The 18504-nt window shown below is 44.5% G+C and overlaps 1 protein-coding gene across 6 annotated transcripts in view; it reads left to right on the top strand.

Annotated features, from left to right (window-relative positions):
• ERMARD (ER membrane associated RNA degradation) overlaps positions 1-18296 on the top strand; it is a 42832-nt gene extending 24536 nt beyond the window's left edge. For all 6 annotated transcript variants that reach the window (XR_012041559.1, XR_012041561.1, XR_012041562.1 and 3 more), the window contains 2 exons: positions 17657-17760; positions 18181-18296. The gene's annotated coding sequence lies outside the window, so the exon portion shown is untranslated. The remainder of the gene's footprint in view (positions 1-17656; positions 17761-18180) is intronic.
• Positions 18297-18504: the final 208 nt, after the last annotated feature.

The following is an 18504-nucleotide window of genomic DNA, read 5'->3' on the forward strand; positions in this document are numbered from 1 at the left end:
CTTCAACACCATGCTCTGAACTGAAAATATACTGTGGCTGACCCTCTTGGTGCTTATTTCTTGATATTTAGGGACCTGCATCAGCAGAGAAAGACTGTCTACCTCAAAGTCGCAGGCATTGTTACAAGGAAGCAATTTTTCTGCTTCCTTTACAAATATTTCTCTTTGGAAAGGTAGGCGGAGATGGGGAAAGTGGGGCAGGGGAGAGAGTAATAGCTATTTCTGTCTGGCCTGTTATATTTGAGGTCTAATTTATAGTATTCCATGTAGCATGATGGTGTCATTTTAATGGTGTATTAACACTGAAGTCTGGAATATTTATTTGGTTGAAAACTGCATCTGATACTAAATACATCTCTAGGGAGATGGCTGTGGGATGATTACAGAACTGATGGCCATCAAATTGATAGCATTTCTGTGTCCTCCTGAGTCTTCTGCTGTGAAAGTGGGACAGGGCGTTTTCTGGTTAAGAATAATGGTCTCTGTGCTATCCTCAGGGGCAGATGTGGCCCAGCACCTGCGCTCTGGATCCAGGAGAGACAGAGCTGCTACACAATTATCTTCCAGTTTGCTGTTAATTTCTATTCAGATTAATCAGTAGTTGCTTGACATGAGGAATCACATTGTGAGCTTTAAAGCTTTACCACACACCATTGTTGTTTATTTATTTACAGTCTGTTATTCATGCTAGAAATACTGGCCAATTTAACCTGATTTGTAATCTTGCTTCCTTCCTTTTTTTTTTTGGCTGACATCTCCCATGTGATTTGCATATGTATAAAGCCAGGGGGCTTTATTGCTTGGGGTTTTTTTTTTGGTTGACTATCTGTACCAGGTAATATAAGATAGTGCCCAACAGAGATTCTTAGCATCCCTTACTTTAAACCAGGTTAACAGGCTGAAGCAAGAGAGACATTACCAATCTCAGAAGAGGGACCTGAGCATTACAACTGCATTTTGTTTATTATTTGCACTGTGGCTGTGACTGGATGGCCAAAGTGAGATTATAAATAATCTGAACTGAACTGGATTTCTCAGTTTCATTGTGTGATGCTATGTACAGATCAGGAGTGAGCAACCACCTCTGCAAATACATGTTCTTGATTCACAGAGATTAATTTAACATGGACTGTGTCAAAGCTATGCTATGGATATTTTGATAGTTTGTTTTCATTGACATTCAAGCAACGTGCAGTACTGTCTGTGGGAAAGACAGGACGTATGATGGAAGGAGCCCTGCATCCCTGCATCTGCAGCACGGTGATCTATAGCTGTGGCTTCTGCAGGCTCATAGGAAACAGGGTGTGAGCCTGAGTGCACTGGTCGTGTACGTCGGTGGGTCTGTGATGGTGGGGATTCACTTGCCAACACCCTTGCTGGATGACAGGGACTGCAGCTGTTAGCAATCAAGAGGAAGCTATCATTTCCTTTTGACTTTTACAGACTGGCCTAATATAAGTTATATTTATTCAGGTGTTTTTATCCAAATTTTCCAAAGATCCTGAGTTTGACCTTTGTATATGTAGTTTTCCCTCCAATTAGTAAAAAGTATTTAGAAGTGTCAAGGATGGGACTAGAAGGGGCCTCCTAGGTGCTGTATGCTGCTGTTACAGCCAGCCAGATTGCACACTATGTTTTTCAGCTGTATCAAATACCAGAAATAATTTGTCTCTCCTACTCTTCTGTTTGCTGTACTGTTGTGTCAGAACCTCACTCAGGTTGCTTAGAAACCCTCTTCTAGTATCCAACTTTTTTCACAGCCCATTCATATTCATTTGTTTTTGTGCCAGTACTGTCCCCTTGTTGGGTAGCTCTTCTCTCTGTCTAATGTTTACCCATCACTTCGATGTATTTATAAGGAACCATACCCTTGCTCAGTCTTCATATTGCTAGGCTAAACAAGCTCAACTTCATAAAATAGGTTCGTTATTTCCTGGATATACTCAGTAGCCTTTCCCTGCACCTGTTCTAGTTTCAGTTCCTCATCCATGGGACCAGTCTTGCACAACCCTCACAGTCTTGCAGATGAGGTTTGCACCACCATCTAGCATAACGGCAGAAATATCTGCCTGCCTGCCTGCACTGGCTTTACTTCACATGCTACACACTAGGACCACATCTGCCTTTGCAACATCTCCTGTTGATGGGTCCTGGTCATTCTGTAATCATCTAATAAATAAAGGTCTTTTTCCTCTTGATCTTACGTAAGTCAGCATTCAGGGTCTGGTTTTTCACTCTGGAACAATGCCATGCACTTATTCAGATCTCCGTTGCCTCTTCCTCACTTGAAATATTTGTTAAAAATATTGCCACTGATCTTACAGCTTCACATGATGCATTTTTTTCAGGCTCCTGAGATGGAGCCTACTCAGTCCCTTTTTTAGTTCACAGCTTGTTAGGATGCAGTGGCTTCCAACTCCACAGCCTCCTTCCCATTAGCCATCCTGCCTTTGTTTCCACCTTTTACATCACCCTCTCTCACAAGGCCTGGTGGTGAAGCCTCCATCTAGATTTCAGGTCATGCTAGAACATTTGTTGTGTCTTTAACTTCAGAAGAGCCTCATTTTCCATGGTTTTCATTATATTTAATGCCTGATTTATTTATTTTTTTTTTTACTTTGTTTTTTTGGGTAAGGTTGAGGTCAGATCAAGTGGAATAATTTCAACTTTGGTGGCACACTTTCTCATCACTAATGTGACTTCTTCAGAGGCCAGTCCCAACTTCCAGCGTTTATATGATCTTTGCTTAATCCAATACACTTTTTGAGGTGATCATTCATCCACATGGGTTTGATGCTGCCCTTACAGAGTTCTTCCTTTGGCCAGAGGTTTGACATTTCACATAAGTTTTGTCTTGAAGACCTTCCAAGTTTCTTTCAAAATCCAGGTCAATGAGGTTTTCAACCCAGTTCACTACACTAACACATGCCATTAAAATCTCAAATTTAATTAAATTCCCAAATTTAATTCCCATCACTTTATCCCACAGGGCAGAAGCACAAACAAGAATTTTGTGTTGGTTCTGTAACAGCCTCTAAAGCGTCTTCGATTTTAGCCCGGCACCCTTCTCTCATAAGGTGAATGTGTAATGGACCTTGTCTGCTGCTGCTGTGCGCCGGTGGCCCGAGCCAGGGTAGGTGTTCCCACATGAGTGAGGATGTGCAGATGCAGGGCCGGGTGCTCACTCAAAGAGGGATGGACACCCACCCTTGGCTCCATCCTGCTCCTGCAGCAGCATGTTTGAACAAGAAGCAGTAACATGCTTGGTAATGGCACGAGTGAAGTTTTACAAGGAGAGCAGGTGTGCCTGCTTGAAAGATAAACTCTTCCTCCATGCAACGATAAGATGAATGATCCGAATCTTATGATTTAGTTAATGTTTCTGTCTTTAGCCTGCTGTGTACACAGCACCCTGCAGGATAAGCTGCCCAGAACTGTGTGCCTCTGTATGCACAGAGCTATAATAGTCAGCAATATCATTCTCTCACCTGGTGTCCTTAACTAAACAGCCTTTAATCATTATATATCATTAATATGTGTTCCTTATAGTACAGTGCAGCAGCTATCTTGCATTAAAAAAAGGCCAGTGCCCACATTAAATAACATCATTGGCTGTGACTGGAGGATCTTGTTTCACTGCTATTTCAGGCTGTCACGTTTCTCTAGAGCAGTATTTAAATTATGTCTGAATTTAGGCAAATGTTTTTGTTCAGTTGCCTTGAGGATTAGACTTAATCCATCTTTCTCACCAAGGGAAAATTCCTCCAGAGGCATCTTGCTCTTGTTTAACTGCTTATTGATTATCACTCCCAGTTTGCACGTTACTGGCTGTGGCGTTCCAGCTGCATTTGAATGAGCAAAAGAAAAGCCAGCTGGTGCTCTGTTGTTCTGATTTTTATATCAGCATTTTGGTTTCAAAGACATTTATCTAATCTTATTAACTGGCTTTACCAAGAGGATTTCCTCACAGACTTAACTGGGAGAAAACAAGTAGGCACTGAGGAGGGGGTGGTGGAGGATATCTTCTGTTACTCTGCACAGAAGCACATTCTTACCTACTGGGAGAAAAAATAAATCAGGTTTGCCATTGACTCAAATGCTGGCACGTCCCAGCTAAGGCAAAACTCCTGAATTTCCCTTATGTGCATGGCCTGTAAGAAGGCAAGGCGATGGGTGTTTTCCTTCCATGCGTGTGCAGAGACAAGGCCAGAAGGCACAACCTGCTCTGGAGGGAAAGGTGGGCAGTGGGCCCGTGCCTGCGCTCAGGGGAATGTGGCCAGGGGTCTGGGGGCTGGGGCTGTGCCCGTGGCATGTCACTGTGCTCTCTTTCTAGTGAGAGCTCGCTTGTTATGTGTGGGACTTTTTGCATGTGATTAAGAGCCACGTGTACACTCAGAGTGAAGAAATGGAACAGATTTGGGGAAACTAGTTCAAATGGTGCCTACACATTTGGGGTCTCTAAGGTTGAGGGTAGCAAGCCTGCAGCCTCAGGACAAATTCCCAAAAAGGCACATGCACAGGTCATGGTATTCATAAATATTTCATAAATTCAGAGTCTTATTTGAATGTACTGGTTTTGTCTGGGATAGAGTTAATTTTCTTCATAGTAGCTAGTGTGGGGCTATGTTTTGGATTTGTGCTGGAAACAGTGTTGATAACACAGGGATGTTTTAGTTATTGAGCAGTGCTTACACAGAGTCAAGGCCTGTTCTGCCTCTCACCCCACCCCACCAGCGAGTAGACTGGGGGTGCACAAAAGTTGGAAGGGGACACAGCTGGGACAGCTGACCCCACCTGACCAAAGGGATATTCCAGGCCATATGACGTCATGCTCAGCATATAAAGCTGGGGAAGAAGACTTATGGCATTTTGTCTTCCCAAGTAACCATTACATGTGATAAAATAAAATAGAGTAACATGAATGTACAAACATACATATTTTATTATAGGGTTCCTTAAAAGCAGTTGCTGCTAAAACAATTTCTACTATGAACAAAGAATCGTATCTTTAGTTACTCCTTTGTTAATTTAGCAACTCTCAGTTTCACCAAACAGGGGCTGTACATCCAGAAATTCCTCTGACAAAGGGCACCCGAGAATCTGGAAGATTATCCAATTACAATTCAAAGAAACTTACAGCAAGGATGACTGACTAAAGAGAGAAGTCTCTGAGAGCATTAAGAAAAGAGAAAGAAAGAGCATGTGAGTGAGAGAGCGCTTCACTTTGTCATAGGAGTAAAGTGAGGAGAATTATACCTGTCCTTATGTTTTGTGATGGGTGGAGTCCAAGTCTGTGGTGTTGGGTATGGACTTGCTTGCTTTCCCTTCCTTCTTCTCTTCTCCTTCTCTCTCCCTCTTTTGCTGTGTGCAGACCCCATACTTACATGAAAAACTTACATTGATTCTTAAGGAATCTTTTTAGATTTACATGTGTTAGCAATGAGGGGCTCTTAAGTTAAAAGCTCTGTTTGGGGTAGCACTGGCAGAGAATAAAGGATTGCTGTTAAGTCCTGAGCTGAGTCAGAGGAGTGGCAGATGGCTTCATGTCCTGGGAACAAAAGGGAGGTTCCAGGGAGCCATTTCCTTGGAAATCCCACCCAGAGCAGGATCATCAAGAGCTACTGGCTCTTCCTAGCTCTCTCTAGGTGCTGGGAATTGTCCACAGAGGAGACTGTATTATCATGGCTGGAGGGAGAGCTGCATGATGATCCATTCCCATATCATGCCCATCATACGTGTTGCCATTCCTGAGCAGGCACAGGAGTGTGTCCAGTTGATTCAGAAGCTTTTGAGATTGACTGCAGATCAAGGCCATTCACTCTTCCTAAATGCTAACATCCCCTGCCTGACTCACGCTTCGGCATGGCTGGGCAAATGTTACTGCAGCTTCTGATCTGCTCCAGCCACCTTCTGCTTCAGCCAGCATGGCCGTGAGGCAGTGGCCCAGGTGTAAGCTGGGAGCTCTGCATTATACACTGTAGCCTTTCTAGGGGCTGAAGGATGGTACGCTGGAGTGTGTCCACCTCCTTCCAGTCTGCAGAGCCGTCCTGCCCTGGCAGTCACAGGGACCTCACACCACCTCATGCTCAGGTGTTTTTATAGAATGACATAAAGGGGAGTCCTGAGGACTAATGGAAACAACACACCTATTACTGAGAGTGCATCTGTTAAAATGACATCAGTAAAAGAGCAAAATACAGGACATCAGTGCATCTGTCATGATGAAAAGCTGTATTTTTTCCCCAGCAAATGTGCCTACATTTCTGTAGGCTCAGTGCCTGTCCTCATGGGGAAGCTATTACAAAATAAGTGAGAAGTGAGTGTGTGCGGGGGGGTGAATTTAAAACAATGCTCTGAATCAGGTCCTTAAATGGATGCCTTTATTCCTCATAAAGAATGACTTTTGGTCACTCTACTTGACCCACCTCCAGAACAGCCTAAATGTAGGCAGCACTCAGTAGAAAATGAGCATGTCCAAGCTGGAAATTAATACAGAGCAGCCACTCTGGGCTATTTCCCTATTGCAGCCGTGTCCTGAGATGAGCACAGCTTCTTGGTTCTCCAAGTCTTGCATTGTGCACCCGAAGTGGAAGATTTATTTATTGTGTGAACAGATTTATTTCCTTCTCTCTCTAATTTAAAACACATTCAATCAATCAGGGGCCCTTTGAAAATCTGGATGTGCAGCAGAGTGATGGCTTTTGATTTTAAGATCTGCGTCACTGTTTCCCAAGTCCCCATGGCCTGAACCCAGGCTATCAAAAAGATCTTAACTGTACAGGATGAGTAAAGCAGTCAGTGGTCTTCTTTCTCTTGGTAAAATTGAGTTGCCTGTGCTAAGAATAATGCTTGCATGTCCAGTAAGTGAAGTTTTGTTGTGGCATCCTCCAAGGATATGATAAAGACTATGCCAAATTTTTACTTCACCACTGACTAAAAAGCAAAGTTTCCCACCTGTGAGAAATTTTTGTGTGTTTGAGATTTAGTGTCAGTCCAAAGTGGGCCAAAATTGCTTCTAACCATAATTTTCTCACAATGGGATCTCACAGCCCAGTGGCTCCAGGATCTCAGGAAGGGGTCTTGCCTTTGCACTGTGAGCTGCAAACTGCCCTCTACTGCACACCCAGCCCTTTCCAAAGCTGCATCCTTAGGGGTACTCTGGGGCTGCAGACAGATCCAGTATGAGCGTACAGAGGCACAGACAAGCTTTGCACCTGACTCTAACACAGTGTTACAAACTACTTAGCAGAACATGAGAGAGAAAGATCTGAAGAAATAATAAGCACATGTATATACCTTTGTTCTGTTTCTATTTCTCATCCTTCTGAAGAGCTGGAAAAGGGTGAAGCTCTCTAAATAATTCAACTTCTTTTTCCAACTGGTAGTATTCCTTCAGAATCATGTCTAGGTAGACTTGTTCTCTCTGTCCTTAGAGGGTTCCCTGATTCAACTGAAATTCGTGCAAGAAAGTGTGCCTGTATTTCTTCTTTTTCATCTGAAGCTTATTATTTAGTCACTGTTAAAGCAGTTTTTCATCCTTCTGCTTACCGACAGCAGGCTTCTTTGCTTTACTGCTATACAGTTTTTCTCTGTATAGCTATACCCTGTTGAACTATTTCTTTGCCTAAGTAACCTCTAAATATTCGCACTGTTGGATCAGTGCAGTTAGTAAGTGACTGACTCTCCAGAAGAAAAATGCTTCAGTTTCCACAGTAAAAGAGGGATTCCAGTACATCACAATATTTTATGGCTTAACAGGGCCATCTGAACTGCCTAACGTCTACCATAATTCTTAAATTGCACATAGATAAATAGAAGAGTGTTATCTTGAGCCACCTGCAATGTTAAAACTCATTTCCCCCCCACTGATAAAAATAGATCTAAATATACATTATATGTATAAAAGTCACACCCACTTACTGAAGATTGATGCCCATGATAAAGATTTACCATTTCAAATTGCACTTTGAGAACTATCAGTTAATTTTTAGTAAATTTAATCTAAGAGCTTTTTCTTGTAGTGTCCTAGTTTCTTAATCAAAATGCCATATGGTAGCAGGTGAAGTGCTTTGTGGAAGAAATATAAATCTCCTGTGTCATTATTTTGCCCTTATTAATCAAATGTGTGGTCCAACAGCTCTTGAGCATCCTCTGTACAATACTTTTTCTACATTTCATCATGGCAAAGTACCCTCCTTCAGGCTTGAAATAACTACAGGAGTCAGAGCTTAGAAGGAGTCTTCTAGGTTTGTACACAAGACCTATTTCTGTTCTGACATTTTGTGCGTGTTTGATCAATTTTGTGCAAGTATCCAAGCAAGGTGGGTGTAATCCATTTGTAGACAATTCATTCAAAGTTTGCCAGTCACTTGGGAAACAGCTGCAAGATAACTCCACTATCAACATTTGACGGGGATCTGTCTGTGTGGTAGTTTGGAAGGAGCACAAGTTCATGACTTTTTCTTTTTTTTCCCATGAAATATTGTACAAAATAATGACTTGGTGTAGAATCACAGAATCATAGAATGCTTTGGATTGGAAGGGACCTTTGCAGGTCATCTAGTCCAACCCCCTGCAAGAGCAGGGACATCTTGAACTAGATCAGGTTGCTCAGAGCCCCATCCAACCTGACCTTGAACGTTTCCAGGGATGGGGCCTCCACTACCTCTCTGGGCAACCTGTTCCAGTGCCTCACCACCCTCATTGTAAAAAATTTATTTCTTAAATCCAGTCTAAATCTGCTCTCCCTTAGTTTAAAACCATTACTCCTTGTCCTTTCACAACAGGCCTTGCTAAAATGTCTGTTCCTGTCTTTCCTATAGGCCCCCTTTAAGTACTGGAAGGCTGCTATAAGGTCTCCCTGTAGCCTTCTCTTCTCCAGGCTGAACAACCCCAACTCTCTCAGCCTGTCCTCGTAGGAGAGGTGCTCCAGCCCTCGGATCATTTTTGTGGCCCTCCTCTGGACCCGCTCCATGAGCTCCATGTCCTTCTTGTGCTGAGGGCTCCAGAGCTGGACGCAGTACTCCAGGTGGGGTCTCACCAGAGCAGAGTAGAGGGGCAGAATCACTGCCCTCGACCTGCTGGCCACGCTTCTTTTGATGCAGCCCAGGATATGGTTGGCCTTCTGGGCTGCGAGCACACATTGTCGGCTCATGTCCAGCTTTTCGTCCATCAGTACCCCCAAGTCCTTTTCCTCAGAGCTGCTCTAGATCACATCATCACCCAGCCTGTACTGAAACCGAGGATTGCCCCAACCCAGGTGTAGGACCCCACACTTGGCCTTGTTGAACCTCATGAGGTTCACACAGGCCCACTTCTCCAGCTTGTCCAGGTCCCTCTGGATGACATCCTGTCCTTCTGGCCTGTCAGCTGCACCACTCAGCTTGGTGTCATCTGCAAACTTGCTGAGGGTGCACTCGATCTCACCATCAATGTCATTGATGAAAATATTGAACAGCACTGGTCCCAGTACGGACCCCTGAGGGACACCGCTTGTCACTGATCTCCATCTGGACATTGAGCTGTTGACCACTACCCTCTGGATGTGACCATCTAACCAATTCCTTATCCAGTGAACAGTCCACCCATCAAATCTGTATCTCTCCAATCTAGAGAGAATGATGTTGTGGGGGACCGTGTCAAAGGCTTTACAGAAGTCCAGATAGATGACATCCATTGCTTTTTCCTTGTCCACTGATGTGGTAACTCCCTCGTAGAAAGCCACTAGGTTGGTCAGGCAGGACTTGCCCTTGGTGAAGCCACGTTGGCTGTCTTGAATCACCTCCCTGTCCTCCATGTGCTCTAGCATAGCTTCTAGGAGAATCTGTTTCATAATCTTCCCAGGCACAGAGGTGAGGCTGACAGGTCAGTAGTTCCCAGGGTCATTCTTTCTACCCTTTTCAAAGATGGGCACAATGTTTCCCTTTTTCCAGTCACCAGGGACATCACCTGACTACCATGATTTTTCAAATATCATGGAGAGTGGCTCGGCAACTACGTCAGCCAATTCCCTCAGGACTCTGGGATGCATCTCATCAGGTCCCATAGTCTTATATATGTTCAGGTTCCTCAGGTGGTCACGAACCTGATCTTCCCTTACAGTGGGAGGGGCTTTACCCCCCTGGTCCCCAACATGTTGTCCATTGACTCGGGAGCAGTGAGGAGAGTGGTTGCCAGAGAAGACTGAAGCAAAAAAGTTGTTGAGTGCCTCAGCCTTCTCCTCGTCTGTTGATACTAGGTCACCATTCTTGTTCATCAGTGGAGGTACGCTTTCTTTTCTGGTTGATATACCTGTAGAAGCCCTCCTTGTTATTCTTCACATCCCTTGCCAAGTTCAGCTCCAGCTGCGCCTTGGCCTTCCTGACCCCATCCCTACACAAGCAGGCAGCATTCCTGCACTCTTCCCAGGTTACCCGTCCCTGCTTCCACTGCCTGTGCAGTTCCCTCTTGCTCTTTTGTTTGACCAGCATGTCTCGACTCAGCCACGCTGGTCTCTTCCCTTCCTTGCCTAATTTCCTACATCTGGGGACTGAGAGCTCTTGCACTTTATGGAAAGCATCCTTAAAGATCTGCCAGCTCTGTTCTGCTCCCCTGTCCCTGAGGACCATTTCTCAGGGAGTTCTACTGACTAACTCCTTGAAGAGCTGGAATTTTGCTTTCTGAAAGTTTAGGGTCCTGACTATACTCCTCGCCTGTCCCATATCCCTCAGGACTGTGAACTCCACCAATGCGTGATCCCTGCAGCCTAGGCTGCCTCCAATCTTGCAGTCACTGATAAGCTCACTTGCATTGGTGACCATCAGGTCCAGTATCGCATCCCCTCAGGTAGGGGTGTCTATTACCTGGGTTAAGAAGTTATCCAGGAGTCTCCCGGATTGCCTACAGCTCACCGTGCTACTTTTACAGCAGATGTTGAGGTGGTTGAAGTCCGCCAGTAGGACAAGAACTTGCAAGCATGAAGCCTCCAGTAGCTGGAGGAAGAAGGCTTCATCAGTAGGCTCTCCTTGATCAGGCGGCCTATAGTAGACACCAACCACAAGGTTCCCTTTGTTGCCTCGGTCTCTAATTCTTACCCATAAGCTTTCAACCTGCTCGTGGCTATTCTTCAGGGACAGGTCTTCACACTCTATCCATTTCTTGATATAGAGGGCAACACCTCCGCCCCTCCTTCCCTGCCTATCCCTTCTGAATAGCCTGTAGCCATTGATAGCTGCACTCCAGTCATGGGATTCATCCCACCAGGTTTCAGTAATGGCAACCAGGTCATAGCTTTCTAGCAGCACGGTAGCTTCCAACTCTTCCTGTTTGTTGCCCATGCTGTGTGCATTCGTGTAGAGACACTTCATCTGGGCTGTTGGCCATGTCATCTTCCTAGTGGAACACCCCTTGTTTCCCTTAAGGTGTTCCACGGAAGTTTTCTTGTTGGCTCCTACTACCTCAGGAGCTGCCAGATGAATGCCTATACACACGTCCACAGCTGGGATGTGAGCGACTGATTTAATGAATTGTTTTAATTAGTTCAGGTTCTGTGGACTTGACTGTATAGCTAGACCACATGTTTTGTCTCATCTAGCAAAGAAGTAATGCTAGAATTCAGGTCCAACTTCACTTTCATAGAAATCTACCTTCAGTTCCAACTTAAATACCAAGTGTTGACTACTGTCTGAAGTTGGCTTCTTCTGTGAGTTTGTCTCTAAGCTGTGGATATTTAAAGTGCCTTTCCTTTTCTTGAATACCTGCATCTTAGAGAGACTCAAAGCCACGTAGTTTTCCAGGTGTGTATTCCCTCACTTTTTCTTCCCCTTGTTCCTTGTCCAACCCTTCTGCCAAGCAGATACCCCAGGAGCATGGGCTGTGGTCTCCACTGGAGGGAGCTGGAGGATGAGCTGGCTCCCACCCCACAGCAGCATCGTCCCTCCCCTGGGGTTGGGCTGGTGGAACAAGCCCTTCACCCCACCACCCATGCTTCCTTTGAAAATTTGGTTATTGCACTTGTGGGGAAGACAAAACCTGAAACCAGCTGGCCAAAGAACACATGTTGTTGGGTCAAATATTAATGAATAAAGACAGTAAGTCTTCCCAGGATTTTTCTTGTCTGTATCTCCCATTGCTTCTCTTCTCTGTATCTCTGTAGAGATCTGCTTCATCATTTAACCTGGCTTTTGATGCCATGTAAATCATTGTCCTGTCTCTTTCAGTTACTCCTTTGAAGTGCCATCATGTTGTGAGAGTCTGAGGACAACCATTTGCTATAGGGTGAGATGAGAGCCATCACATACGAATGGGTTAAGAGGAACTCAGCCAATACCTGCCCTTGAGATAGTACCATTCTTATTTCTCAGGTTATAAAGTCTTTCAGCTGTAAAGCAGAAGCTGCAACTTTAAGGTGTTTGTTGCAGCCAGTTTATCCAGCTGCCCACAGGTGATGCTTTTATACTAAAAGAGAAGTGGCTGTTGAGTGTTATTTCTCTATGCAACTCTTGTCCGTCATCACTCTGATATCTGAGCATGGATACCACCCTGCATGAGCACTGAGACATTTGAGCCTATTTTAGTGAAGCATTTGCCTCCTTCTCTGTATTCCCCAGCAGGTGGAAAACTACAGATCCTGCTTTCTTGGAGAAAACATGCAACAACAAGCAGCAGAGTTTTGCATACTAAGGGTCCATAATTTCTGCAGATGACTGGTCACCTGAACTTGGCTTTACAGGTCACTAAATAATGATACAAGGTTTATGTGTGAGGACCCACCTGAAACACAAGTTTGTGTTTGCATTGTGGATGCGTCTGTTTTCTGACTCTAAGTATGGTGGTGGATTTATGGCCTTCTCTTCTGTGAAGAAAAAGAAGGAAACTGCATCTGTTTACATATGTGCACTCATAATCTGTAAGAAACCCAGATGTTAAAACACTTGTTTATCCCTGCATAAACAAACAGCAAATAAGGACAAGGTTTCTGAATTTAGGATGCCTTTTTAGTGCATGTTCTTGAAGGATTTTTCTTTTCTGAGTATAAAGCGCAGTTTCTTTTGAAAAAAGAAAATCAGCGTGCACTGTAAATGACAACTTGTTATGGATGTAAATATTAATTATACATTGAAATTCTGGAACTGTTTTTACTAGAAGCTTGTTAGCTTGTTAATTATCATAATTATCATACAAGGGGAAAGGGAAGAGAGAGAGAGAGACTGATTAGTGTTGGTAATTTGCCTCGTCTTTTCTGTGCTGTTGCCTTTTTTTTTTTTTTTTTTTTCATTTTGGGAAAATTAATTCTGTGAAATTATCACTAGGGTGCTGTGTGCTCCAGGACACGTCTGTACGATGCAGCATTGTTCTGGCAGAATGCAGACTTAATTCATGCTTGGCACCTTTCCTGTCCCTCTCCTCTTTGCCATGTTTGAGTCTGCCACTCTTGGGGAATGCCATATCGTGCACTGTTCTTTCCTCAAAATAAAACAAGTAAAAATAGGAACAGACACACAGTGCTCCTGAAGTCCCAGGCAAATATGGGCTGACAGAGCAATAAAGGAAAATGGTGGTGTTTTAATTACAATAGAATAGAGAGAAATTACCCCTAGGAGGCATAGGGCTGTTACTGGGTACCACCAGGAACCACAGCTATCCTTAGTGTTTTGGAGTGGTCTTGGGAAAAGATTCCTCCTCTTGCTGACCTTAATGGACTCTTGTTTCTCTGCTTGCACCTATATGGGTGGGACAGCCCTGGGTCCTGAGAGAGGAGGAAAAAAAAGGGGGGGGGAGGGGGGGGGGAAGTTCCATGTAACGTTTGCTCATAGAAGAGTTTTAATTAACTCTGAGGTAGGAAAACAAACAGTGGGTTTAAATGTCTATGTTTCATCATGGCAAAAATTTGCCTTTCAGGGTATTTAAGGTTCCATACTGCCTCCTGGGTTGCTCAGGATATTCAGGAAAGATCTGGAAAAAGTTAGCTGTGAATCCACCAAATCTGCAAAGAATACGGAATTAGTCAAATTCTGAAAAGGCTGTGAGAAACTTCAGGGGCACCTAATCCAACTAGATGAATGGGTGACATGGTGTCAGACAAAGTTCAGCTCTGTTCAGACAGAGTGTTGCACACTGAAGGGGAGAAAAAAAATGGATGTGCTCATATGCCTTACAGGGCTCTCAATTACCTGCAGTGGCTTGGGAAAGGCAGCTGAGTGTCACTGTGGACAGCTCAGTGATCATTTGGATGCAGAGCACAGCTCTAATTTATTGGTCAGGCAAGATGTTAGACTGCAAAAGGAACAGGATAGAGAATAATGTGTAAAATACAAGCAATTAATAATGTAAGTCGATGATGCATTCACGTTTGGAATAACATATGCAGGACTGGTCACCCAATACTCCCAAGTTTCACAAGAAGCCTGCACCAAAGCAAGACAGAGTTCAGAGAAAGGTGACAGGAATGGAAAAGGACATGTGAAATTTCCCACGTGAGAAGAAACTGAAAAGACTGGACAGTTTACCTTTAAAAAAAGGTGAAAAAGAGGCGATTGGTATAAATATTGTAAAGGTAGGTTGTGATATTCAGCTAGCAAATAGCCTATTTGTCCTGTGTTACAATTCAGGAGCAAGAGAGGAGTGAGTGAATTGAAAACGTAGCAATTTCAGAGCTGATTTAGAACTGAAAATGTTTTGCACATGTATCATTGGCCTCGATGCCACCAGACATCAGTTGCAAAGCCTGTAGCAGCAAGGGGTTTGTCATGGTAGGAGTGGGCTTGTGGAGTGAACGGCTAGTGCTGGGGACCCACCACCCATGCTATGTGCCTTTGGGGCTTTTACACTGCACTAGACCTACTCTGAACCCACAGGCCAAACATTCAGCAGCAGCAACTCAGCAGTCACGCTCCTCGGGTGCGTACTGTGGTTAATTTTCATCCAGTGGAAATGCACTAGGTAGAAATGAACACTCCACACTGTGAACCAAAGTACATGGGGACCACAGGGAGAAACGATTCAAAAGCACACCTCAGATCCAAACTCAAATGTTAATGTAGATGCATCTTTTGAGCCCAAGAACTTACTAAGACTCAAAGTAAGGCTTGACATTTATACTGTAAAAAGAATGTCAGAATTATACTAAAGAAACTTGGAAACTGATAGCTATTTTATTTATTTTACTTTATTTTATTTTATTTTTATGCGGGTTTTTTTTCTTTTCATTAAGTGACAGCGAGGATGTAACATTTTGGGTTAAGGACCAAGGAAGACACTTATGACAGAAGTTTCTGATGTCTCTTCATGGCATGAAATGAAATATTCAAGTGTGTTAATACTAACTACTTGATGAACTTGCGCATGCTTAGCATGCATTTATTTAGATAAATTTCTATGGTGTTTCTTGTGCCTCTGTTTCTTTATTGCTCTTGTCCACAGTGCAGACTCTGGAGTAGCCTTTGAAGTGAAAGCAGTCATATGTTACACTGAATCCAATAGATGAATTTTTAAAAAAATTATTTTGCTGTTTTCAGCTTGTCTGAGTTATTCACATCTTTCACAGGACAACTAGAGCCAGGCTGAGGAGGCCTTACAGAATGAGCTGCAGGGTGAGGAGTAGAACAGTGGAGTGGCTATATGAACACAGGGAGTTTGAGATTATTTCTGCCACCTGATCTAGTCTATCAAGACACACACATTAGGATTGCTTTTGCAAATGTCACTAGAGTGGGAGCAATGCTGTGTACCGAATACCCACAGCACAACGGGCACCTTGGTATCTGCACCATAGGTGGCTCTCTAACACATATGAAGACAGGTTCGTGTTTTGAGGAGAACTGGTTGCATTTCAGTTAACCTCATGAGCTTGTGCAGTGACAGCTCTCCCAACCTTCCACTTATTTAACTGGAGGTAGGCATTGCTATTATTAATGTCAATGGTATCTATTTGTCCTTATTATGTTTTGCCAAAATAATACTCTGAAACTATCTACCAACTATCAGCTATCAACCAGTAAATGGGACCAGGAGAGACAAGAAGTGTCTCAGCTCCGAGAGCCAAGCCAGCAAAATAATTCAGGTGGCAAGATGTCTTTGGGGGGAGGTTTAGGCCCATGTTAGGACTCTGCCAGGAAACAAAAGGTTTCTGCTTACTGAAGAGGGCCTGGGATCTCCTGTGCTGGGCTCAGCTGGGCAGTGCCATGGGGACAGGGGACAGAGGTGGGACGTGGCTGTGCCCAAGCCGCTCGGCAGTAGCGAGCCCGACAGTGTGCCAGCGTTTGTCTGGCAGCAGGGAGGGGATTTTCCTTCGTGCATCTGCCCCCACACAGGCACTGAATGCGGCCATAGGGTGCGTGACTCTATTACCAGTATAAATAAAAGAAAGCGACCCAGCCCAGTTAGCTGTAAGGTCAGGGAGGGCAGGTGAAGACCACTGGACTGTTTGGTCCCCGATGGGTCTCAGTGGTTCCCCTGCAGCCCCTTCCTGCAGCCAGCACATCCTGACAAAAGGTCTTGGGAAATTGCCCTGTGGAGACCGCAGTGTGACATCTGGAAGATGCACCTATCTCTGGAGGAGAGTAGCTCTGCTATAATTATTCATGTCTGATAATTAACCAGGATGTAATTAGATATAATCACCCTGACAACAGTGTGCACCTTTTTCAACAGACAAGGAAGAGGCCTTGTTGTCCACCTGTGTCTGATCAAAAGGGATAATAGAGGAGCAAGCCATTAGCGTGCACATGGTAAGAGAGCTGGGCCAGTGCTCCCATTGAAGGCCTGATAAGTGATACAGCCGGGCATGGGAGAAAATAATTAATTCATGATATTTTTTTAAACTGCCTTTGCCATCTCAGTTGTCAGTAGCTAACCTGTTTGAATGATGCTGCATTTAAAAAAAAAAAAAAAAAAAAGGCCGGGGCAGCTAAAAGAGAAGAGAAACATTTTCTACACTATCAGCAGGGCTCAGTGAAATTATTGCATCCCTTTGTTGCAGCAAACAACAAGGGAACAGCTGAAATGTTTTGTATCCATCTGTGCATGGCACCTACCCAAAACCTGCTTAACACAAATGTGCCAAGGCCCATGACAAGGGCCCTGTCTTCTGCTCATCCAGAAAGACCAGGGTTGTGCATGGAAATCCCCAGTCCACGGAAGGAAGGCTTAAAAATGTGAGCTGGGGGTGCCTGGTGCCTGCCCAAGCCTTGCTCTGAGGGGCGGCAGAGGTCCCTTTGCTTTAGCCCCAGGGAAGCTACACATAGAAAAGAGCACTGGCCCATGTCAGGGATGCCTCAACACCCCGGGCAGCTTTAGTTGAGTTGCCAAGAGCAGCTGCTTTCCCTCACACCTCTGCCGGCGGCCCTCTGCCCTTGCCCACTGCCGTGGCCATACCAGCTCCCGCAGGGCAGAAACACGCAGCTTGCCCCCTTCCCAGTGAATGGTGTCCATCAGGCTCCGCTGGAGGGCAAAATGGGACACCTGCGGTCACAGGCAAGGGGATGCCCCAACACCAGAAAGAGACATTTTACAGGGTTCCACTCAGGAGGTGCTGCTGCCAGCCTGCTCGCTGAGGCTCATGCCATCCATCCACAGGGACCTGAAGAGAAAGCATTTCCCAAAGGGAGACGTGCACGCACTTTTGCTGTACTGGACCACATGCAAAAAATCCTATCAGAACTGAACCTTTCTTTTGCAGGAGGAGATGGACCAGATCCAACCCCCAAATGTCTCTGAAGTAAGATGAAGTTCATGCTTGGTTCCCAGGTCTAAAGGCTGAAGTGGACTCTGCTCTTACATGGGGTAAAAACATTTCTGGCCTTCTGCTTTAGATCTTAGGTTTTCCTCCTGAGCACTGCGCATAGCACAGGGTTTTCCCTCAGCAGCTTTGAATGATCTTTCAAAATGCCAGAATATCACTAGTGTGTACCTGAACTACAGCCCAAGGCTTTCTAAAGAACAAGGTCTCCTAAAGCAGAAACTTTTTCATATGCTTTACATTAGAAATAATTAGAAATTAATACATTGCAGTAGAAAATGCTGTTAACTGGCTTTGTGATAGATTCTGTGCTATGTGCTCACAGACCACCACTAAAAAGCCATGCTGGGGTCAGAGTCAGAGCACTGATATAGTCAACGTTTGTAGCCAAAGAAGTCTAGCCAGAAGTTAGTCTCTGTCTAAACCACCTAGCCACTGCACTATAATTTTTATCTGCTCCCCAGGTTGAACACACGGGTCTTAGTCAGTCTCAGTGGTGATACCTGCACCGGCCCATGCTTGATTCACCCTGTACAGGACAAGTTCTGCATAACCACCAGCTTCCCCCATCTGCGCAGGATGGCACCAAGACAAGCTGTCTACCGTCAGACATCTGCCTTTCAACCAACTAGCTAAAGGTACTTGGTCTTCCCCCATTCCCCCTTTTGACACAATTTTTTTTAAATTTTTTTTTTAATTTTTCTGTTTCCTCTGGATTCTGCTGCTTTTTCCTCCAAGGCAGATGTGGGCAAATCACATTTTTATAAGCCCAGAGACAGATGTGTATT

The sequence above is a fragment of the Ciconia boyciana genome, chromosome 3 (genome assembly GCF_034638445.1).
Source record: "Ciconia boyciana chromosome 3, ASM3463844v1, whole genome shotgun sequence".
Taxonomy (NCBI): Eukaryota; Metazoa; Chordata; class Aves; order Ciconiiformes; family Ciconiidae; genus Ciconia; species Ciconia boyciana.